Below are 22,122 nucleotides of genomic sequence, written 5' to 3'. Positions count from 1 at the left end.
CAGTTCATTCCAGAGTTAGTCCACCGTTGTGGCTGAGAGGTTAGCGAGTCTAACTCTAAATCCAGCAGACACGGGTTCGATTTCCGGTCGGGATGAGTTGCCTGGATGAGGTTTTTTTGGGGTTTTTCTCTCACTCCTATGGATGAATATCAGGTAACTTTATCAGACAATTGGAACCCCACTCAACTTCGCCACTTCCTTTCCTCCCCTATCATCCTTTCATTCATCATCCCGTTACTTCTTCTGGTTTTCAGATCGCTCCTCCGAAGCTGCTGGCTCTCTCAACTGGCCTTCGTGGATTGTATTCAAGTGATGATGGATAGCTTCTGCAACGGAACCTGGGGCAAACCTTCTCTGTGGAGGATTTCCGCCTTGGACCGTTAAGGGAGCCTTGGAGGGGTTGCCGGAGCAGGAGTGGTACATGGACTCTGTTGGCTGTAGGGACCAGTTGTTAAGGGGGTCAAGTAAGTGGTTAGGTCGGTGCTCATAGAGGATTGGTGGGCACGCAACTCATCCCATATAGGGGGTGTACAATAGACCTCAGGTCGTAGTGCGTGGGATGTTCCCTCCCTCCCTCCTAACAAGAAAAAAAAATTCCAGAGTTATCACTCATAGGCACCTCCTGAGGAGAAAGACGTAGTTCTACGTGGACAGTGGATACAAAAGAGAACAAGAGGGCATACCCTCATTCATTCACAGGGTCTGCTGGGGCCTTTGCTATAAGTTCTTTATCAGGACTGAATAGCAGAATCGTGACGTCATACAAACGGGGCATGCTCTGCATGCCATTTCTCTTGGGTATATTTAATAGTGGTGCTTGGCGTTATTTACTCTAGTTAATAGTAAATTATATTAACAAGACAGTAATCAGCAGAATTATTATTTTATCTACCACCACCACCACCACCACCACTACTATTGCAACATACTTCTTTTCCTATTATGGATATATGCATGTTCTGCAGTCTTACATGTCGTACCAACATAACTTACGAGACATTACAAACGTTTCACCTATACTTGTTTTTTTTTTTTTTTTTGAAAGATGGGACATGACAGGAGCGTTGCGATCGGAAAAATAACTGAATGTCGCATAGCGTGGTAGGCCTGTTGCTATGGTAACAACAATTGAGTTGCCAAACGTACCTTTTCCACGCGGGAAGTGCTTAATAGCTCTCTTTGCGGCATTTATTGTGCACACAATGTTAGCATTGATACGTTTCGTGTTTGATTCTCTGTCGATTTTTGTATTGTTTGCGTCAATTGTCAATTAATGTTTTAACATCAGCTATCTTAACGTCAATTGCTAGCTTCCATCAGCTGGCAGCATGGTAGTCCGTATTGGCAACATAGGACTGTAGTTCCCGAGCCCCTACAACCGAGGCTGTGCAGAAGTTTAGAGTAGGGACAAATTGAAGCTCATGTCCGCCGCCATGCTTTGGGAGAAGCACCGGCTAGCAGACGGCTGCATTATACAATGCTGAATGTTTAATATATATGTTTGGTGTCTCTTATAAGTCAATCTGAATGGATAAATGAAAAAAAATCTTAATAACATTTAAAGCGACCACGTTAAAGACATAATCAAGCTTAGTTACCGTTAGTTTGACATGAAACGAAAGAAAACTGTAACAATTTGATAACGTAACTAAAGATGTTGTATAGTTATTTGACAACATATAGAGCAAACAGAAATACAAATGCATATTGTAGTAATAGTTCAGATGAAAAGAAAATTATTAGTATTAACTATTATTAACAAAACACTGCCTGTGTAAGACGTTACATTAGGCCTATATTGTAAACACGTTTGTTTTGATGTGCACGAGAAATGAACAATTATTATTTATTCGCTTCCATATCACATAATATAGGCCTACACCTGTAAAATAGAAACACGTACCTAATGTTTTAGTTAGAAATATAAGTAGGCCTATGTGCAATAGCTTATTATCAAAGCTGTAGTATGAAATAAACGTCACATGCATGAATTAGTCAATTAGTCATGTAATAGAACTTAGGCCTAGTGTACAGAACATCTTGCCTATTGATTCATTATTATTATTATTATTATTATTATTATTATTATTATTATTATTATTATTATTATTGACTCCGTTAAATATTGTCTTACAACATTTTTATATCGACATCTGCTCTAAGTCCACACCTGTGGAGTAATGGTTAGCGCGTCTAGCCGCGAAACCAGGTGGCCCGGGTTCGATTCCCAGTCGGGACAAGTTACCTGGTTGAGGTTTTTTCCGGGGTTTTCCCTCAACCCAATATGAGCAAATGCTGGGTAACTTTCGGTGTTGGACCCCGGACTCATTTCACCAGCATTATCACCTTCATCTCATTCAGACGCTAAATAACCTAAGCTGTTGATAAAGCGTCGTAAAATAACCTACTAAAATAAATAAAATAAATAAATAAAAAAGACATCTGCTCTTTATGTAGTACTTTCTTTTATTTGGTTATTTAATGACGCTGTATCAACTACTAGATTATTTAGCATCGATGGTATTGATGACAGCGAGATGATATTTGGCGAGACGAGGCCAAGGATCCGCCATAGATTACCTGACATTCACCTTACGGTTGGGGATATAAGAAAAAACCCAACCAGGAAATCAGTGGGAATCGAATCCACGACCGAGCGTGACTCCGGACCAACAGTCCTTAGCCCACTGAGCTACGGCAGTAGATACTTATTTACATTTATGGTCAGTTTAACAATTTAAAAAAATATGATTCTCGCGAGGAATCTGGGATCCATTTTCTAAAATATGTTCCTGTAAGTGTAGAAAGATTGTACGAGTGTTCTACTTCTAGAGCACATTGTTTTCACATGATGTAAGAGTGGGTGGTAATATGTCATTGAACTGTCAACTCTGCATAATCGCTCTTTCACTTAAGCGGCATATTTCTATAATCTCAGATGATGGAATGACAAGACTCCCATTATTCTTTCGTTAAAAAAATAAAAGAGATTTTGTTTACTGCTGGTAGGCTACGTACCATAAAATTTATTACACCATATTTTTCTTAATGATTTAACAACAAAGTCAGCAATGAATACAATCACATTTTGAAAATATTGTGTCATTGAGAATGATGTAAGAATGAGGGAATTGCAATCAATGTCTGCAGTAGAAGAGTCATATCGCTTCTGATTCTCAAAACAATGAGGATTATTATTGCAGTGCGTTAGGTGTTTGGAAAATACCATTGGGTATATAGACATTTTTAGCGGACATCCCTCTCTTTGTAATATAATTTAAATAAATTATTTACGTATTTTCTAATGTATATAAAATAACATAAGTAAAAATAATCCATGTATTCGGTCATAGGAAATAGAAATAAATTAATAAGTCTATTTATGAGCAATATAAGGCGTTTATATTTAAGACAATGCTTAGTTACAATATTTAGATTTACTTCTGTTATTTTATATTATACGTTAGAAAATACGTAAATAAGTTTAGTTATATTATAGTGAAGGAGGAAATCCATTAAGGTAAACGCCTACATACTCAATGGTATTTTCTAAACTCTGAATGCTTTATAGAAACAATCATTCGTGCTCCCCAAACATGGCGTCGCGCAAACCTGCGCGAGAAGTTTCAAATTTGTACACGACACCAGCGCCAATTGTGTGTCTAGATATATAACTACAACGTCTTTGGTAGTTCCAAGCTCGGCTGCTTAACTGTCATGTCCCATCTTTAAAAAAAAAAACAAGTATAGTTTGCAATGTTCCAGAGGGATAGAAATTAGGCCATTTTCATACCTCAGGGAAGTGTGTAGGGGTAAGAAAATGGAGTGTTATGACAGGTTAGGTTAGTTTAGACTTTTATTACCGGTGTATCTTACTTACTTATCTGTGACAGGTTAGATTATGGTAGTTTAGGGTTTGGGCGCGCTTCCGTACAGGGGCAGTGGCATTTCTCTAAGATTAGAGCCCAGTTTAGGTGTGTGTGTATTAATCGAAAAAAAAAAAAATGTCATGTAAATATCTCCTACTCTCAATATTTTCTAGCACCTAATTTTCGATTAATACATGCACACCTAAACTGGGCTCTAACCTTAGAGAAATGCCACTGCCCCTGTATGGAAGCGCGCTCTAGGGTTTTGTTATGTAGGCCTATAGGCAAATCTGTGTTAGGTTAGGTTAGTTTAGAATTTTAGTAACAGGTTAGGTTAGGTTAGTTTAGTTTAGGCTTTTATTATGCTCTGCATATACGAAACTGTGACAGGTTGTTAGAATAGTTTAGGCTTTTGTTATGCTTTGTATAGGCGAATCTGTGACAGGTTAGGTTAGGTTAGTTTAGGCTTTTATTATGCTTTGCATATACGAAACTGTAACAGTTTAGGTTAGGATAGTTTAGGCTTTCGTAATGCCTTGTATAGGCGAATCTGTGACAAGTTAGGTTAGGTTAGATTAGTTTAGGATTTTAGTGACAGGTTAGGTTAGGTTAGTTTAAGCTTTTAATATCGTCAAGATGAAGGTGAAAGCGATTGAGTGTGGTGCTCTTGAACAGGTAGTGATTTTTTTTTCTATGTTGGCAGTTCAAGTCAGTCGATGTCTATTCCAAATTCGGCGGAAGTCATTCAAAGCTCGTTTCTTATTACTGTTAGTACAGAAATACGACAGTTAAAGCGTTAATGTATTACGCCGAATACCTAAAGGCGCTAGATCTTCAGCTGCGAGTCGCTTAAGTCACCAAATTGATTTTTGTTTATCGCACAATACTACTACCTCCTGGCATGATTTATTTCTTTTCGCATATTTAGCTCTTCGAGTTCCTAATCGTTCTGGTAATAAATCTCTAATATCTAAAATCAAAGACAATGTGACAAACTTCCCATCCAATCCTCCTCATGTCAGGAATCGTTCATATAAAGGTGATTCTCCTTCTAATCACATCCGTCGTGTAGAACAGAAAGTTTTGGAAGGAGATATCCGTGGCGCTGTTCGCTTCTTATCTTCAGATATGGGAGTTGCAGATCCAACAACTGCTACATATGATGTTTTAAAATCTAAACATCCACCTCCTTCTAGACCTTCCTCCTTCCCTGACCTTCCTGATCCTACAGCACCTCGTCTATCAGTCACCAGCGAAGACGTCTTGAAATCTCTACAGAGCTTTCCACAAGGTTCCGAGGCTGGTATCGATGGTTTACGACCTCAACACCTTAAGGATCTGGTTTCTGTATCTGCAGGTGATTCCAGTAAACGGCTTCTTTCTTCGTTAACCGACCTTTGCAATTTTCTGTTACATGGCGACTTAGATCCTGGGATTTGTCCTGTGTTTTACGGAGCTTTCCTTATTGCGATCAATAAGAAGGATGGTGGCATCAAACCTATTGCCATTGGGAACACTTTGCGAAGATTGGTATCCAAAATAGCTTGTGTTAGTGTCAAAGAAGAAATTAGTGCATATTTTAGACCGAATCAATTTGGCTTCAGTTCACCTCAGGGCTGTGAAAGTATTATTCACTCATTGCGCTCATTCATTTCCGCCAATTCTAACTCTGATAAAATCGTTCTTAAGTTAGATTTCAGAAATGCCGTCAATTGTATTGAAAGAGATACCATGTTGCAAGCTGTCAAACTTAAAATTCCACAACTTTTCCCCTATTTCTGGCAATCATACAGACACCCTTCTACTTTATATTTTGGTTCCAATACAATTATGTCTCAATCAGGTTGCCAACAAGGGGATCCGGCTGGCCCTTTACTTTTTAGTCTAACAATTCATCCCCTTATTAAAGAACTTATTAGTGAACTCAACCTTTTTTACTTAGATGATGGTTGCTTAAGTGGAGCCCCTTCAGATGTTTTGTAAGATCTTAATAAAATCATTCAATTCGGTTCAACTATAGTGTTAGAACTTAATCCTGATAAATGTGAAATTTATTTTTGTTCTAAGTTTAATCAAACTGTTTTCTCTTCTTTTCAAAAACTTGCTCCGGGTATTTTACTAATGTCAAAATCCACTTTAACGATTCTTGGATCTCCCGTCTTTTTGGAAGTTGCTGATCACATCGCTGAAGAAAAACTAATTTCTTTGCAATATTTCATCGATTGTTTAAAACTAATACATCCTCATATTTCTTATTATCTCCTTAAAAATTGCTTTCTAATCCCTAAGATGACTTACTTTATGCGTACTACTCCTTTATGGCTTCTTCCAACTTTCCTACATAAAGCTGATGCTCTTTTTCGATCCAGTTTGGAAATGATCCTCAATATAAGTTTTACCGATACTAGTTTGACTCAAGCCTCTCTCCCAATTAAATTTGGTGGTGTGGGCATTCGGAAACTTTCTGACGTTTGTATACCTCCTTTTCTTTCTTCTGCCTTTGGAGTTTTCCGTTGCATCAAATTGCTCTTTCCTTTATACAGTGATGCAGCTGAAATCTGCCATGTGCGTGATGCTCTGACAAGTTGGTATACTTCCTCACAAACCACTCATCCTCCTGCCCATCCTGAATTTCAAAAACATTGGGACGTTATCTTTTCCCAAAAAATTTTAGATACACTCCTTTCATCTTTCACATCCGAACAAGACATTGCACGTCTCCTAGCTCTTCAAGAGAGTGAGTCTGGAGCTTGGTTACATGCATTACCTTCTCCTCACATCGGCACTCTAATAGATAGTACATCCTTTAAAATCGCAATAGCTTTACGCCTTGGTTGTAAACTCTGTCAGCCACACCAATGTATTTGCGGGGGAATTGGTGATATTTATGGTTATCATGCACTCAGCTGTGCGAGGAGCAAGGGTCGCATTCCCAGACATACATCACTCAATGATATCATTAAAAGATCTCTGACTTCTTGTGGCATCCCGTCTCTTTTGGAACCACCAGGTATTATTTGCGCAGATGGTAAACGACCCAATGGTCTGACCTTAATTCCATGGTCTAGAGGAAAATCTTTAATTTGGGACTCCACTTGCGTTGACACTCTAGCTCCATCTCACTTGCCGAATACCTCTAGACGCGCAGCATCTGCTGCTGAATTAGCCGTGAAGAAGAAAGTCAATAAATATGCTCATCTTTTAGACAATTATATCTTTGTCCCATTTGCTGTGGAGACCTTCGATCCTTGGAGTCATGACGCTAAAGTTTTGGTATCTCATATTGACCAAATTTTGATCTCCATTACTGGTGATCGCCGTTGCACTACTTATTTGCGTCAACGCTTAAGTATTGCTATTCAAAGCGGAAATGCAATGACCGTTTTGGGTACTCTTCCAGAGTCCAGCCCTTTGGACGAACTTTTTCTCCTCTAAAATTTTTTATCTCTATGTAAATGTTTATATTTAGTGTTTATATATGTGTAATTGTAACGGTGAAAATATTGTTAATCCAATAATTTTTTATTTATTTTTTTTTTTTCATAAGTGTATATTATTTTTGGGAGTGTTTTAGGAAGAGACTAGTGAAGTGCTTTGTGTGGAAAGTATCATTATATGGGACAGAAACATGGACATTACGATGAAGTGAAGAGAAGCAACTAGGAGCATTTGAAACATTTACAGTTCTTGCATGATGTATTTGTACCATTATCTTATAATATAGTGAGTCCAGCTTAGGTTTAACATCATAGCTATTTATAACTTTAGTTGTATTAGATTTTAGATTCAGACTGGAAATTCTTGTATATATGATGATATCTATGGCAATTCATGAAAAATACCACATCGTCGCACTGGCATAGTGTGTGTGATTAGCAGGCTACGAGACTTTGGACCCGATACAATAAGTTTACTTTGCATGCACTGTGGGTTGTTGACTCGCTGCAGGTAGGTAGAGATGTGTTGAGGTAACAACGTTGCTATTTAGAGTAGAGTACGGTAGTATGGGGAAACACACATATGTACATTCTGAAAGTAAATGTACATTACACAATAACAATTTCAAAAGAATGTGAAAAGCATTTATTCTCCTGTGTTTTATAAGCATTTGTGTTTAATTATACACATTGTTAATGGTGGAAATAAACATGTAGCAATTTTAATTTCTTATTTATCCTATTGGTCGTCTTTAGGAAGTGCAGTTACAGTACCGAATTGCAATGTAACTACAAGATACATTTTCAGTGTCTCAAACGTAAATCTTTTTCGGTTATCTGCCAAAGTTTGTACTGTGGAAAGCTGCGCTCTACGTTGCATAATGTGATAGGAGCAAAACGAAAAAACCTAACATCATTGCAGTCTCTAAGACACAGTCCTTTATTCTCAGGTGACTCTATGCCCACTAATTTACTGTTTATTTTACACAATGTTCCATAACCGTTATTTTTACATAAAATTGATTTCCACTTCTGTTTTACACGTTCAGTAACCGATGTATTTGGTGTCTCATTAATTCTCTGCGTCATTTTCTAAATTAATTTGAGAGCTTCCGGCATCTTTTGCTCTGACTTTTCTAACCGTGTAATAATTTCAGACACAGTTTGAAAATGGGTTTGTATGAAAATCAACTTATTCGTGTAATAGTTTCAGACACAGTTTGAAAATGGGTTTGTATGAAAATCAACTTATTCGTCAGAACCTTCAAATCCAGAGTGTTTTTCTTTGCATTTTTGTTGGCATTCATTCTACAGTACTCCCACCCACTATACGCTTTACCACTATACTCAGCATGCTGTTATGCGGATTTTCCATTGAACTGCTCTATTGGATCTGAAGTCTCGAAGCCTGGTGATTAGGATGGACAAAAATGTCGATTTAGACTCAACAGAATTTTAAAAGTTACCATTATTTATTGGCAAACCTCGTGTATTCTGGTACAGAGACTCAAGCATTTTGTGTCACACTCAAAGAACTTCGATATGAAGAGGTGGATTCCAAACTGGCATAAGTCCAAATGATAAGTTATGAGTGAAATGACGAAAAATGGTAAAATAAATTTAACACCTTTAGATCCGTTTCAAAAAAGCATATGCAAACACTGTCAAGACTTAGGAGAGTGTTAAATAAACTTACACAGTTATAGCCTATATAAACTGGAAAAGGATAAATTAAAATGCGAATAAAGCAAGTTAAAGTCTTAAAAAAAAAAGAACTTAGGACACTTTGGAATCCTCCTCTTCATATGTGCAACCCCCCCTCCCAGTGGCATGGCAGATGTCCAACCTGTACTCCACCTCCAACCAGATATTCAGAAACATTTGTGCTGTCGATAGCTTCACGAATTTTGTGTCACAAATCGTTGAAGTTATCCTGAGGAACATGATACACTTGGTCCTTCACAATATTTCACAGGAAAAAGTTCAGATGAGTAAGATCCAGTGAGCATGGGAACAAGTGAATGCTTCGGCTCGAATCGACTTCCTCAGGCTTCTTGCAAAGATAAATTCTTTCCACTTTTTTCTCAAACACCGTCCCTTTACTATCACAATAAAGCCCATTTCTCGTAATTGCTTGTCCCATTTAATTATGTTCACATCTAGGTAGGAACATCTTTGTGATGCCTACAATTAAATTCATTCCGAAATGCATGTTGTCTACACTTCACAGATTTCATTTCCATCAGTGAAAGAATGCAGAACAATTTCTGTTGAGGTGTTGATATCGTCATCTTTGCTCATTCTGATCATGCACACCACACCAGCACCAGAATATGGCATTTTTCATAAATTGTCACAGATATCATCATACTTACAACAATTTCGTATTGGAATCTTAATACTGTGAAAGTTATAAAAGGTCGTAATATTAAACCTATAAGCCAGACATATATACAGTACTTATATAATGTGTTATGATCTTAAGTTTTTCCATAATTTCGTAAGAGTAACATCACACAATATTGTATTAATTGTATTGTTCATGAATATAATTCTATGTGCTGTATTCTCTTTCATATAATAAGCATTAATATCTGTTGTAGATCACAATTCAGTCACATTTTTCTTTTCATTTTTATTGGTTTTCTGGAATCTTTGCTATTGTCATGGTATTCTTAAATTCTTTACGGACTTCTGTTTTCATGTTTTTAACTTGTTTATATTATCGTTTCTCAGAATTATTGGGAATATTATTTTGTAAAATATTTTAAAGTATTAATAACTTACTGTTCATGTTACCTTAAGCTTTCTCACAACCAACAAAATATGATATATGGTGATAAAAGTCGTTCTTTTACAATATTGCGTATACAACTTGTGCTCTTCTTAAAGTGACACTTTTCTCTCTCTAAGACATTCTCAAATCATGTTTGAATTCATTTTGTATGAAGCAGATAATTCATTACTATATTTTCTTTTACCTTGTTTATTAATGCAGTCCTTATTTTCAATTTCTTTGTATCTGTTTATTTCATTCATTCGTAATTGTCTGCCCAAGGGCAGATCTATCAGTCCAAATCCAATTTTTTCCAATCTTTCCTCTTTCCCTCCTACTTCTTAAACAATCTATACAATCTCTATATCTTAATATTGATCTGCTTATTGTTGTTGTTTAGTCAACTGTCCTAAGACAGGTCTGAACCTCATAAGTGACACCATAAAGCATCACTCATGAGGCACCTAGGCCAGGAGATAATGGGGTAGGGTGGCCAGTTCCTTTCCCCCTCCATTGCATACATCGCTGACTAGTTACATATTACACTAATCAGACTTCAGATGTATACAAACAATTGATCTTCCTCTGATACATATCATCAAGTGATGTACTAGATCTGTTTATTATTCTTCTTCACTAATTTATGGTCTTTTAAATTTTTTAATGCAAAATAAAAATTAGAACTGTTACTTCCTCAGGAGGCAACAAAACTATGTCAGCATCAGAGAGATGGCGGCGAAAGAAAGCTGGACAAGATGATGGTCAGCAGGGAAACCAGCAGCAAGTAACAGATTTGACGGAACTGGCTAATCGTCTCCTTACCGAAACTGGTAACATGGATATTTACCAGGAAAGCTATGAACATACAGTATATCGAAGTTGGTAAGTTCATTCAGATAAATATCTAGAATGGCTTTCTTACATAAATTTCAGAGATATACGGTCTTACTGATAAACCATATATAGTTTTTATATGAGACTTAAGTAGAGCTGTGACAGAAAACATGACTAATAAACCATGCATAAGCTATGGATGTATAAACAGCCTGTAATTATACATGGGAATTGCTTTGCAGTAGTTATATACACGAAATCCCTTGTTTAAGTGTTGTACAGAGATAAAAAAATGGCCACCCCTCTAACAGCTGTTTGTATAGATTGTCATTTTATGATGATGGTTGCCTTGTAACCACAGAAGAACAAACCAAAGAGCACAGAAGAATTAGAATAATATTGCTGTAGCTGTACTCTTTGACCAAAATATAGTGTGGTAATCGACCAGGTCCTGTTGTACTGTTGATACTTAGTGTGGCACACTAGCACTCACTATCGGATGCAATAGAGAACCACAATTTTATTATTCTATCACCTTTTGTAATGAAATAATGACGAAACTATGACATAGCTATGTAACAGTTGTACTGTTATACATGACGTATGTAGTGATTATTAGTAAAGAATTTACATACGACTTACAAACGAGTTATTCATTGTGTAAGTATAAGACAGTTAAACGTCGTCTGTATAAGAGTTTTTATTAGTAAGACATTAATAAAAAAGTCTGCCAGAGACAATTCTGAAATGTTATAAAGTCATGGCAATTCCAACTTTGTAATACAGCTCAGAAACATGAACCTTAACATTTTGACAACTTCAAAAATAGAAGTGCAGAAATGAGAACTCCTGAGACCTTTGGTTGGATATACTTTATATGATCACAAATGGAATGTCGACATCAGGAATGAATTAAACATAACTGCCATCACCGGTACCATATCAACATACAGAAACAACGGGTATGAACATGTATCACTGACGCCCAATAACAGGCTGCCTCAGAGGCTATTTCACTACAATCCTTGTGGGAAGAGATACCTTGGGCGACCAAAAGTGCAATGATGAGACCAGCTTTCAGCCAGCATCCAACATGGACCCTATTCTACAAAAGTGTGGTCTAAGACAGCGTTTCTCAAACTTTTTTGAAGTGGGGACCACTTTTTTAAGTCAAAACAGTTCCGCGGACCACCTTACTTTTGTTCCCTTCAAAAGCAAATTTATCATTTTTGTAGCATATTTTAATACCAGTATACTTATATTTTAAAATAAAATTAATCAATTATAATACTTTTGTAATTATGTATTTGTAGCCAATCACAAGTAACTTACAACAAATTCTGTGCATTGTTGATTCATCGCTTGCCTGTTAGCAGTTAGTTGTTTGAAATTCTTCTTATGTGGTACATGCTGTAGTTGTCCACGTCTCTATTATATAGTGTCCATTATAAATAATGGAAAACTGGCTTCGATCCGGATCTTTGAAAAGAAAGGAACGCTTCATTTAGACAATGCTAATAGTTCAGAAGCTGTGTGTGGAGAAATATATTAATTACAGTGCCATTAAAGAAATATCTAGTTCTAGTGGTAGCTATTCAAAGAAGAAATACTTTCGTAAATAAGACAAGAGTTATTTGGAACTTGGATTTACTTGGTGTGGCAATGAGAGTGAACCAAAACCTCGATGCATTGTTTGTTACTAAGTACTTTCAAACGAGTGTATGAAACCCGCGAAATTTAAATGGCACTTAGAGACAAAACACGCAAGTTTAAAAAGTAAATCTGTGGGATTTTAAAATAGACGGAGTCTAAAATTTCTTATATCGTCATCTGGAAAAACAAATAAAAAAATTAATGCAGAAACATGCCCAATTTTCAACAAGTAAAGATGCAATTTGGCATGTTCTATTACACTGGTCGACAATGAATTTTCACCAAAAGTATTATATGTACAGTATGTTAGATATTGTTGCGCTGATTTCAGATCTGGTTTTACTTATGTCATATCACAAATAGTTTTCAATCTATTCATAATAATCTCTTAAGTCGCTCCATTTATTTCCGTGCGGCTAATAGTGCGGCACTCTTTAGTTAGTGCCTTATCTTTTGCTGCGTACCCCACATGTAAACTTCCTGTCCTAGATAAAATTTATCTTGTCCTTTTTCATCCCCATGGAATCATCTTCCTCAGTCACAGTTTGTAGATTGAACGATACACAATCGTATTACAGAGTTATAGTGAATCTTGTGTGATAGTGATATATTTTGAGTGCTGTGTATTTTACATCAATTAATAAGGTGAGTAGGCCTGTATCTTTTACCGGTGCATGTAGTTTTTCATAGGTACCTTGTTTAACTAAAAATATAATACATAATCTCGCAATTCTTATTGGGGAACATTCCAAACGCCCCCTCCCTTAATTTTGGGAACTCATTAGGACCTCGGTATATTTACGCATTCTAAAAAATATAATTTATTTGGAGAAATTGTACGAAAATAGAAGTAAAGGTACTAATAGGCTTTATTCTGTTGCAGATTAAATCAACTATCATGCCCCGAAAATGTCTAAATCATCCCAACAGCTTCTGCTACATATGCGGTTCCTTCACCCCGAAATCTCAACGGCGTACAATCACTCCACGGCTTCAGAAATTGTATCAATTGTACTTTGGTTGTCCTCTTGCTGATCAGGATAAAGGGTGGCCACCACATGTTGTATGTAAACCCTGTTCGACAGGCTTAGGGGACTGGGTACAAAAGAAGAAAAGGTCGATGCCATTTGCTATCCCAATGATATGGCGAGAACCGAAAAATCACACTGACGATTGTTATTTTTGTTGTGTTAACATTAAGGGGTTTTCTGCCAGAAACAAACACAAAATTGTATACCCAAATATTGAATCTGCAATGAGGCCGGTCCCGCATGATGACAACTTACCCATTCCAAAACCTCCAGAAAATGAAATGGAACTGTTCCAGGAAGTAGACTGTGACTTAGGCAGTGATAGTGAAAATTTAGAATGTGCTTCTGATCGTGAATACATTTCTGAGTTTACTAGTTCCGAACCACAGCGATTTACCCAACATGAACTAAACAATCTCATTAGAGATCTTTCACTACCAAAAGATAAGGCGGAACTTCTAGCTTCTAGGCTTAGAGAGAAACATCTTGTTGAAGAAGACGTCAGGATATGCCACTATAGAAAACGGACAAAATATTTAGAAAAGTTTTTTCTTTAGATGGTCCAATGGTCTTCTGCAACGATGTGCCTGGACTCTTTGAGGGACTAAAACAACAATATGTTGCATCAGACTGGAGGTTATTTATTTACTCTTCCCAGCAAAGTTTGAAGGCCGTTCTTCTGCACAATGGCAATTTAAAAGCTTCTGTACCCATTGCCCATTCTGTGCATTTAAAAGAAACCTATGAAAATACGAACATAGTACTCAAATCAATTCAGTACGATGTACACCAGTGGCATATATGTGGAGATCTGAAAGTCATTGGCATGTTGATGGGTATGCAAGGGGGGTTTACAAAATTCTGCTGCTTCCTTTGTCTATGGGCAGCCGAAATACAAGTGAACATTACACCAAACGAGACTGGAAATCTAAAAGCACTTACAACCCAGGTGAAGAAAATGTCCAGCATATCCCTCTAGTTGACAATAAAAAAATACTGCTTCCCCCTCTCCATATAAAGCTTGGCTTAACGAAAACCTTTGTGAAGACGCTTGGAAGGAGAACTTCAAAAGGATTCTAGTATCTGAGTGAAAAATTTTGTCGTGTGTCAGCTGCTAAACTACGAGAAGGGGTCTTAATGGGCCCACAAATTAGAGAGCTACTGCGGGATCAAAAATTCGGATGAGATTGAAGTAAAAGCTTGGAAAAGCTTCAAGTGGCTGTGTATAAACTTCTTAGGGAAGACAAAGTCTCCGGACTACAAAAAAGGAGTTAAGGAATTACTGGATGCATATAAAGAAATGGGTTGCCGTATGTCCCTAAAACTTCATTTCCTTCATTCTCATTTGGATTTTTTTCCAACCTACCTTGGTGATGTCAGTGACGAGATGGGTGAAAGGTTTCACCAAGACATCAGATCGATGGAGAAACGTTACCAGGGTTTCTGGAATGAATCCATGATGTCAGATTATTGTTGGATGCTGTATCGCGATGACACAGAAAAACAACATAAAAGACAATCATCTACTAAGCACTTCTAGCTTCCAGTTCTCTAGAAATCTATAATCCTGTTTTTAATTATCACTATAAGTGTCATAATAATTAATAATATAGAAATCTGATCATTTTATCATTATATAAGTGTATTTGTTGTATTGATAACATTTAAATGTTTGTGTATTTCCATAAATTTAAAGTATTGTGTGTAATTATAAATCTATACTTGACATGAAGAAACGGAAGGTGTATACGTAATCTGCATGACAAATTGGTCTAGAAAAGTATAATTTGATCTCTGGCGATTAAAAAAAGTTAAATTTTGTCGACCAGTGAATTATTGGTGCACAACGTACAGTATGTGCCCATTTCAATGTGCAGACTGGGTGTCGGCAAAACTATTAACAAATTCATCAATACATGAAAAGGTTCGGTACTTTGGTCCTCTGTTATGAATTTGGGTGGCCCCTGGCTGGGTTACAGGCTCGGCACCAGATGTGCAGGGAAAAGATGGCGAGAAACGCCACTTTATAGTGCTTTAAATCCCTCTTTTGTTGCTGAGAGTAGAGTGGCAGGTGGGTAGATGCGTAGGGTAAGAAATTTCATAAAATATTAGTACTGGGAGAAAAAATTAAAGGCAATTGCCATGTGTCATTTTACAAACTCTGAGATTTTCAGCTATAGTGTACCGTAGTACGCAATACGTTGAAATTTTAGTTTTTCTTCTGTCTCTTTTGAAGGACTACAAGGGCAGAACTCGAGGACCACAGTTTGAGAACGCTGGTCTAAGACATTACAAGTGTATCAGTGGCGTGCATTCTGGGTAGGCTAGGTCTGCTGCGCCTACCCAGACAGACAGGAAGAAATTTATTAAATTTGTATTTAAAAGTAATACTGTTAATTTAAGAAAGTCTGCAGAGTCCTTAACTAATTTCAGCAAATTTTGGCTTGGCATCCTATTTTCATTTTCTTTTGGCTGGTACTGTACGTCGCAATTCAATTATTGTCCGCTGTGTGCTCGCTCTCGCGTCATCTTTCGTCACTGGAGAGTTGGGCAACTTGGCTTGCTGAGACTACCTGGCCCTGCAGTGAGTGTAGTGTTTCCCTTCATAGTCAGTACATTAGAACAGATGGCGCATGCGCCCTGATTTATGTGTCTTGCCCATTGCCATAATACGTTAGGGTGGTAGGCGCTAATGAAAGCACTTTTGGTGATGAAATTACTGTATTATAGTGTTTATTTGAACTTCTAGTGGTAAAGTGAGTGTGTTATAGAGTTTATTTAAACAAAGTGAGGTATAACTAGTAGGATATTGTTGTAATATGGCAGAAGATCACTGTATAATTGAACAGATTTTTAAAAAGCCTTTCGGTTGTAGATCATTTAACAAAAAAGTTTAAATTGAAACTGTGGGGGGAAGACCAGTGCCTGCGCTTCCGAACTTAAAGTTTTTGCATAAAGAAAAGAGTACAGAATATTTACGTTATTTCAATGTGAACCAATATGTGAAAACTAATTAGCTAACTGGATGCAGTCATCTTAATAAATTATTTTGCTGGCCATGCTTATTATTTTGTAACGAACAAAGTGTGTGGAACAAAGAGGGTTATAATAATTTAAATACCGTGAATTGCTGGTGGACTTTTTTAAAAATATACTCAACAACTCATCAGACTGGGAAAGTGAAACTGTTGCTCTTGCGCATAGATATTTATCTTTCCTATCAGAGTTTGAGACCGAATTTCTGCTAAATGTGTTATCGAAGATCTATGCATACACTGACATTCTGTACAACATTCTTCAGACGGAGCATTTGGATATTCTGTATTGTGTAGAAAAGGTTAATGAAACAAAACGTATTGTTCTACATGAGAGAGACAGATTTGATGCATTATGGCGTGATGTTTGTAATGAAGTCGAATGTGAAGAAGTGCCGCGAAAAAGAAAATGCCTGGAAAATGATGTCATAAAATACAGGAGAATATTTTTTGAAATAATAGGCAATGTGACAAACCATATTACAGATAGGTTTGGAAATCTCCCTAAGTTGGGATTTATTTCATTGCTTGATCCAACCGAATTTCAGTCTTATAAATTAAATTTTCCTAATTCCGCCCTGAATGCGCTGAATGTAAAGCACAGTGCAGTGTTTCATATAGTTCGTCTAAAAAATGAATTGACAGTCCTATATTCAATGGAAGAGTTTCGTGGAAAATACCCTCATGAACTGGTGACACATTTAAAATCAAAACAATTCCACACAGCATTTGTCGAATTGTACAAATTGACCCTACTGGTTTTGACCATACCAAGCACATCTGCATCTCCTGAGAGGTCATTTTCTGCCCTTAAGCGGATTAAATCATTTCAAAGATCAACTCAAGGGCAAGAAAGATTGAGCAGTCTAGCCTTGATGTCCATTGAGAAGAAAAAGCTGAAAGAAATCCGAAAATCCCCTACATTCCACAGCGATGTCATTGAGGAGTTTTCTAAAATGGAACGCAGAATGCAGTTCACCTTCAAGTAAATAAGTTATGATTTATTTAATTACTAATTTATTTTATCATTAGTTTCCGGAGGTTTCTGTTTTCTTACCCTCATTCTGGCTGCTGCTCTGGTTTGATGTCATAACTCACTAAAATTATATCAAATATCAAATTATCAATATGTTCGAGATATTGTAAGTTGTATACCTCTGTAGCATGCAAACATGAAGAGCCTACCCTAATGCAATAGGATCCGCACGCCACTGAAGTGTATTGAGCTGTAACTAACAGTTATTAGTCACAAAGATTTCTTGTACATTTGTACTTTATTACTCCATACTTACAACAGTAGAGTTGTAACTTTATATTCCACAATACTATACAAGAACTTTTACTAATAATTAATAATGTATTAAACCATACACCATACGAATATGGTGTATAATACAATTTTGTGCTGTAAATTACTATGAACTGAATATTTTCAACGAAATTGCAAAACGATTTTGAATCTTCATTTGTCACCTCTAACATAAGAGTGCTGAAAGCATCAAGCACACTTCTCACTTCTCCCTATCCACTTCCTAACCCACACTTTTCTTTTCCCTTTCTTATTTTTATTTTTTCACTTTTATTAAAGGGAGTTATCAAGCCCTATCTCACTAATGTTAAAACAGCAATATTAATGACCCGTTATCTCAGAACATACTAGGTATAGAAATGTGTTATTTTTTAATGGTATAGAAATGAGTGCACTGATTCGTTTTGATGATAAAATATCTAATAGAAAAACAATATTTTTTATAAATTTCTAAAATTAAAAACAAGAATTAGATATTTTATTTATTTTTATTATTATTATTATTTTTAATAACCTATTACAGCAAACTCAATCAAAGGAATTCCATATCATCACATTGTTACCTGAAATGTATCGTAAAAATTTAATGCAGATAGACCTAGTAGTTTCTGAGAAAACGGGTCATTTATGTTGAAAAATGTAGTTTTAAGTAAATCATATTTAAAGTAAAAATTTCTATAAAAATTCACTTATTACAGAAAAAATGTTTTAAAACCCATCCGGTTGGTAGTCCTCATCTTCTTCTCTCTCCTGCTCACCTAATACTGCCCTCCTTCTCTTAGATCTTGCCTCTTAGGTTGTGTTTGTTACCTCTATCTCACTCGCAATGTGTCCAAGTTCTCCATGTTTTTCGAGGTATTATATCCTATTTGAATACCAATTCCTTCAACGTCTGTATTCCTGCAGTGTATTCGTCATTAATGTGAGTACAGCATCTAGTACACCAAGTTCAACGTTGACATACCAACAAACACATTTTTTGGGACATGGTACCAAACAATGTTATTGAACGATTCATTAGTATTCTGAATTTTTTCTCTCAAACGTTTTTTAGCAAACCAGAATGGATAAGATCTTGAAACACAGACTTTATGAAGCATTAATTTTACTATAAAACAAGCCAAACCACAGCCTTCTAAGACAATTTTAGTTCCTGAGATAATAATTTTTTTGTGAAAAGTGATAAATTTTTTTCTCTGAAACATAAATACACTAATATATTTTTTAAAATATTTAAAATAGTAAATATTCGAATATTTTCATAAACCAAATACCAAATTAAGCAGAATGAACCATACTGTCATAAAATGTAAAAAATAAAGATGCAAATATATATATATATATATATATATATATATATATATATATTTTTTTTTTTTTTTTTTTTTTTTTTTTTTTTTTTTTTTTTTTTTTTTTTTTTCCATGTTGGGTCTTGATGATTCCCTTAATTTAACAATTCTGGCCATGGCTTCAACCATTTCCACTTCTAACATTTTCTTATGATAGTATGGTCTCATTCTGAGTCTCATGTAAACACTTCCCATCATGAGAGTGAACTATAGCAACTGTCATGATAGAACTGTCGCTGTGTAAAGAAGGCTTTAATCTGTGTAGTGTAAAGTAGGTTCACTTTGTGTTTCTCAATGTACCATAACTGACAACTCAAGTAGTGCTAGCTATCAGGGATTTCTTCAGTTATTTGTGCCATAGACCATTTATCACAAAAATCTCATGCATTGGTCTCCTGGAAAAATGATAGGTACAATGCAGTAGATTTCCATTGATTTCTGCAATAGCCATAAGGATGATTGTGTGAATTATGAAGCAATGGTGGAATGAGAGTACAGGAAAGGGAACATTCTGGAAAAACTTAATCCGACATCATCATTGTCCTTATAAATTTTACTTAGACTTCCTTGTATTGGAAAGTCTGTGCTCTAGTTGTTTGGGAATGAAACATCAGATTCATCTCACACCTGAAAAGAAGATTCTGAAATGTTGTACCTCTCAGCCATAATAATTCCAAGCTACATGCATAACTCAGTGCTTAGTATATTTATGAATAGGGATTGGATTTCTGTGACATGTCATATTTTTATCCCAGTCTCTTTTTTATAAGCTTAAGTTAAATAAACATATTTCTAGCGTTTCTAAACATATCACAGTGTTTATTGATTATGTTGTTGTTGACCAATACTAAGGATCTTAGATTTCTTCCATTCTCCTGAGGGCGTCCCAATAGTATTTGGTGAGCTGCGATGGTAAATCAGCATCTAATTTCTTTATTGCTGGGCATTGTAGCAAATGTTCTTTATCCATGATGAAGTTCTGATTTCTACAGAGGGTGCACTGTGGATGCTGGTAGATATTAATTCGATGTAGATGAGAGGTGAGACAATCATGTTGAGTTGGTAAGCGAAATATAGCAACAGCCTTTTTTGGTGGTAAATCTGGGATGTTATTACTGTCTAGCAGAATGTTCCAAGGTTTGTCTTCGCTTTTCTTCAGGAATTCCTGTTTACAAAAGGACTGAACTAAGCGTTTGATCCTGACTTTTGAGGCATGAAAAGAGATTGTATTATTTTGAGTTCGTCTGATGTTTGTTCCTTTTTTGGCCAGGAAGTCAGCTTTCTCATTACCTACTATTCCACAGTGTGAGGGTATCCATTGAAAAACTACCTCTTTACGAGCCCTTGTAGCATTTTAAGAGCAGAAAGAATCTATCTTACGAGTCTGTTTTCTGGAGGACTTGATGTTAGTCCTTGGAGTCCAGATTTATAATCACTAAGTATAACCACTTTGTTAAATTTATGTATGTGATGAAAAATCTGTTTCAGGGCTTCTAATTCACCATCATAATGAGTGGACAGTGTTCCAAGAGATATGTAAGAACTAAAAATGTCACTGTAGATTCCTGCTCCAGCATTACTATGTTTATCAAGCAGAGATCCATCTGTATAAATATGAAGCCATTCAGATTTTGGATATCTTGTACATATGCTTTCAACAGCTAGTGATTTTAATACTGATTGGTCGATGTCACGTTTTGCAGTGATGTATTGTATCAGATCATTTTCACATTTAATTTCAGGCTGAGAGAGTGGGTGTACTGAGAGTAGAAGCTTTTCTATATTATCAGTTGTTTGTACATTGTATTTACTTTGTAATTTATAAATATCCTGGAAGAAGCCAGATTATGTTTTGAGTTTCCGTTAAGAATTTTTATACTTCCTCCAAAAATCATTGTTTATTGTTTATAAAAATGCATATTTTAGCATTAAGTCATATTTGATCAAAAATGGTAGAAAAGCACATTTTTAATTACAACAGTCTTAACAGTTCTCCAAACATGTTTTGTGTCAATAATGACAGAAGATTTTGTTTGGATTTGGTTATTTATTGGATTTATTTTCCTTAGAAATATTTTGTGGTTAAATGAAGTTTGAAGGTAACTGGATTCGCCAGCAGTAAGTTGTCAAAACACAGAGGACAAAAGTATGTTAGAATTATGGTCAAATTGTTGCTGATCGGTCTCACCTTCATCCTCTTCACCCCTTCCAAACATGTGACACTTAAGAGGTTCTAATTCTACTGTTGCCGTAACAGTCAGTGACCCTGTTAACATAGCTGTAACAAAATTAGTCATGCAGAGGACAGACGGATATTTTTTACCCGTCTTTTGCCCTGCTATATTTATAGGCTGAACAGTCTGCAATGGCCAGTACAAAGAGTTAATATTCACGAAAACAGTTTTGTAAAATAGCCAATGATTTGTTCTGCGTCATATTTCCAGTTTTTTTTTGCTATATTTGAGTACTTTTATGGCCTAAGTGCATATATATTTCCAGAGTTTTTAGTAACAGAAATCCGAGCCCTTTTGCTGGTCTAGTCACTACCACGGTCACAGGAGAGCCAGTCCTAGCAGTTCCTCGTCATAGAGTGTGGAGTTCAATGTTAGAGAAGGCTCATGGCCTTAACTCTGCCAGGTTAGATAAAACCATTAACTTATTATTTTTATTATTACTATTCATCCTCTTTTACTGTCTCAGTCCCTCGTCAATCGAATTCTCTACTCAGGATATTAGGGGCTACCAGACAATAACTACTTTCAAGAATAGGCTAAGCAATTTCTTACGAACAATTCAATTGCAATGGACACCTGCACATTGCGGAATTGC

General features: G+C 36.1%; 1 long non-coding RNA gene across 1 annotated transcript in view; it reads left to right on the top strand.

Moving 5' to 3' along the window:
* The first annotated feature begins 166 nt into the window (after window positions 1–166).
* Window positions 167–22,122, top strand: part of LOC138693836 (uncharacterized) — a 26,261-nt gene continuing 4,305 nt past the window's right edge. Inside the window, exons 1-2 of the long non-coding RNA XR_011330530.1 lie at window positions 167–464; window positions 10,781–10,964. This is a non-coding gene — a long non-coding RNA (uncharacterized lncRNA). The remainder of the gene's footprint in view (window positions 465–10,780; window positions 10,965–22,122) is intronic.

This window comes from Periplaneta americana, unplaced genomic scaffold (genome assembly GCF_040183065.1).
Source record: "Periplaneta americana isolate PAMFEO1 unplaced genomic scaffold, P.americana_PAMFEO1_priV1 scaffold_23, whole genome shotgun sequence".
Lineage (NCBI taxonomy): Eukaryota > Metazoa > Arthropoda > Insecta > Blattodea > Blattidae > Periplaneta > Periplaneta americana.
Note: the sequence above shows the minus strand (reverse complement) of the source record. Positions and strands in the feature narration are given on the sequence as shown.